General features: G+C 36.4%; 1 long non-coding RNA gene across 1 annotated transcript; it reads left to right on the top strand.

The window, feature by feature from the left end:
- On the top strand, positions 385-1,478 carry LOC109325104. The gene is made up of 3 exons (XR_002105081.1): positions 385-579; positions 794-883; positions 1,444-1,478. It is a non-coding gene; the product is annotated as an uncharacterized LOC109325104 (long non-coding RNA).

Below are 3,992 nucleotides of genomic sequence, written 5' to 3'. Positions count from 1 at the left end.
TAGTTTATTAATTATAAACATATCAGGAATTAATAATTTAGAGACAACATTGGTTGTAGACCTTCTTCTCGTTTTTGGAGAAGTTAGATACAACTCGAACCGTAACCTTACTAAAAAATCCATAAAATTTATTTTCTTAATTATTTATATATATATAGAATTTTAAATGGTAAAAATACTTTATTAATTAATTATTCATAAAAAAAACAAATGATAATTATGATTCATGAGGTGTATCATTAGAAACACCTTAGTTACTACCTAATTACCAAGGTATTGATTTAAGAAATAAGTATAAAGGAATAAAAAACTTATTGTATAAAGCAAATAAATAAATAGAAAAACAAAACTAAAAAATTGATTTAGAAAACAAACAAACAAAAAAAGGCAAAGGGGAAGGGTATACGGGTTTCCCAGAACCCACAATCACCAAATGGGGTTTCTAAATCCCTAACTCTTTCTTCTCCAGCGACGGCCTCCATGGAGTTGGCGGCACAGCCAAAGCTTCCGTCTTCATCTATGGCTTGCGATGGTGGTGACGCGGTGGTTCGATTTTCGTCCGTGACGGCTTTGAATCGGGTAACGAAATGAGGAATCATCCTCCTCAATCTCTTTGTTTTGTTTTTCACTAACCTTATTTTACTTTGATTCATTGTTCATCCTTTGTTTATGGTTTCTTCATAATGAATGGGGTTAAGATCCTTAATCCTTATTTTTATTCTCCATTTGTTTTATTTTTTACGAACCGAATCTCACATATTTGCTTAATTTTCACAACTTCTTATCCTCGCAGAGGTTTATTAAGGCCAAGGAATGTGCGGTTTTCACTCGGTGATGATGACATTAAGGTGTAGGTACTCACGATCAGCCTCACCAAGATTGGGTAACTTTCTGAGTGTTGGTTCTCTGTTTACAGAGGCTCTGTCTCTATATATGTGTGATATGGATGTGTATGTCTTTCAGATTGTGGTGATATGCGTTAGCACATATGATGCGTTCTTTAACTGTTATGCATTTTTTATTTCTTATGTTGTGACGTGCTTATGCTTATTCTAATTTCACAATATATATGTATATGTTTTGATAAATATACAAACAGGGTGGGGATGTATTTGTTTATAATTGTTTAGACAAGTAGAGTGAAATGCTTACCTGAGTGTATGCTCTTCTTCCTATGTTGTAGCTTCTTCCTGAATTCTCTCTGTTCCTGAGTTCTCCTCTTTTATGACTGTATATGATGGTCTGTCCTCTGGTTGTTGTTTTTTTGTTGTGTAGTCTATGTTTTTCTTCTCTTACCCCGCTGTGAACCCACCGAATTCTTTCCTGTATGCTCACTGATTTGTTGTGTGTGTGTTGTGCTATCAATATGCTCTCTTTGTTATCTCCGTGTGGTTTGTAAGTACTATGCACGGACTGTGATGTTGAACTTGGGATCTGTAACAGCTTGTGTTGTAGATGTATGCCTGAATGTATTCTGATAATTGGCTTAAAAGTATCCTTCTGATTGCTTATGTTTGTATGATATCAGTGTATGAGCATCCTATTTTCGCAGTATGTATATGTATGAGCTTTTTCTTTGATCTCTGTGTGTTGTGTTTGTGACATAGTATGCCTTTTATAGCCAACCTTCTGGGTCTCCTGGGTTGCCTATTGAGGGTCAAGACTAATACTGACTTTTGTGTTTAGAAACTGACTCATTCATGCGGATTAAATGCACACGTAACTGATGACAGATTCCCAACAAATTTCCAATTCCATATAACGCCAAACATAGCCTTTTCTTAAAGAATAATTGGTTTAAACCAGTAATAGATACATTACCTTTAAAGCTTGATTCCTATTTTTTGCTTCTGAGATACTGGAATTGTCGAATTCGAGTTATACCTACTGCTTGTTGATAGGAGGATGAATGTGTTGCTTGTTGTGTATATGGGAATGTGTGGTCCTCTCTTGTTTATTACTGATATGTATAATCTTCTATCAGTCTCCTCTCCCTCTCTGGAGCAGTGAGTTTATTCAGGTGATCCTCCTCATTCCTGTATCAGCATAAAGATAACAAAGTTATAAGTGCTTGCTGTAGGTATGCACTTACGACCCTTAACCGTATTTGGAATTATTGGATAGCTGGATCAGATTGTGTATTTGTTTCATCCTCAACATAATTTAATTGCTTTGAGCATGTTAGTGTTGTTCTATTGTTTTGTGCATATGCTTTTCTTCCCCCCCCCCTTTTTTTGCAGTTGGAAGTTGGCCATAGAAGATAACTTGGACGTCCAGTATTGATCAATTGTTCGTGATTCGCTTATGGTTGCGAGGCTGAAGTGACCCCCCTTCGTTAGATCTGGATGCGGTTTCCTTCAACCTTAAGTTTGCATTTGTAGCCTTATGGGAGGAAAAGAACAAAATGATGTAATATTCATGCGTTGAACCTTTTGAAGTTTCTTAGTATTATTTATTCTTGCTCATAGAGCAATATTTAGAAAATGTAACCTAGTATGGGATGGGAACTCTTGTCCATGTTTTAGCATTTTAATGTGGCCTCTTTTTTGATATAAACAATATTATTGCCATCCTTTTTTTTAGCTGCGAGAATCAGGCGCTGGAATTGTTTAATAGCCATAGCGATATGCGTCAATGCACTATATCGAAGTGGCTTAGGTTCCTTGTTTTGTTAGACTTATGAATGTACTAATCATCCTAGAGTGGATAACCACTGTGAGGGTACTGGTTGTATGTAAATTACTTTAGAAGACATAATTGATCTGCAACTTGATTATCCCAATGATCTGGTGGATATAGAAATGGTGTTTTATTTTTTTATGCTAAAAATAAAAAGTAAATGTAAGACAAATTTGGGTGTTCACAACTGCCCCTCTTTACTTATTGCTTACTAGATAGCAACTAAATTGATGTTTGAGTGTTATCTTTGTAAGCAATTAGTAAAGAAGTGAACGCAAATTTTGTTACAAATAGGCGAAAGCATCGATCATGACACAATGAGATAGAAAGTGTGGTGCTTATTAATGGGTCATGAAATGACAATAATAAATGTGAAAATGCAAGTTGGGTGTTGCTGGAACTCGAGAAAATAAAATTTTTAAACGAGAACGCAAGTCGGGTGCTGCTGGGACTCGAACTACTAAAAATAAATGCGAGAACGCAGGTCGGGTACTGCCGGAACTCGAGAATATGAAAGTAAATGCGAGAACGCAGGTCGGGTACTGCCGGAACTCGAGACAATCAAAGTAAATGTGAGAACGCAGGTCGAGTACTGCCGGAACTCGGGACAATAAAAGTAAATGCGAGAACGCAGGTCGGGTACTGCCGGAACTCGGGACAATAAAAGTAAATGCGAAAACGCAGGTTGGGTACTGCCGGAACTCGGGACAATAAAAGTAAATGCGAGAACGCAGGTCGGGTACTGCCGGAACTCGGGACAATACAAGTTAATGCGAGAACGCAGGTCGGGTACTGCCGGAACTCGAGACAATAAAGATAAATGCTTTGGCTTAAGCTAGCTTACTTTCTACCCCTGGAGGTCTAAAAATGATTTTTTTGCAACGAATTTCATGAATGGGTGCATGATATGAATGAGATGTTTTTTTAGTTTGTGAATATGCAATACACAATATGTGGTTTTTTGCTTGCAGTGTTTGTATCGTTTATTGACAAAATCTTGATTGTTTTCATTTTACAGGTCCGTTATCATTGAATTTGATTTTGAGCATCCTTACAATCCGAAGTTCCAATTTCATTGAGTGTGGAAGCTCTAGTAATAAAGCTTTATATTGACATGATTTCAGCCCTTCTTTACGGATGGCCATGCTGCTCGGTTATTTGTTCTGATTAATCATCACAAAAGGTCATATTATTATTCATCAGTGTATTTTCACAAAAACAACTCATGCATTAATATATGAGAAATAATGAACAAGGTATGACTTTATATTGATATTAACATGTGGAGGTATAGATTTGAAGGAGTTTTTTTT

Source organism: Lupinus angustifolius, chromosome LG13 (genome assembly GCF_001865875.1).
Source record: "Lupinus angustifolius cultivar Tanjil chromosome LG13, LupAngTanjil_v1.0, whole genome shotgun sequence".
NCBI classification, from domain to species: Eukaryota; Viridiplantae; Streptophyta; class Magnoliopsida; order Fabales; family Fabaceae; genus Lupinus; species Lupinus angustifolius.
This window is presented reverse-complemented; position numbering and strand designations above follow the sequence as displayed.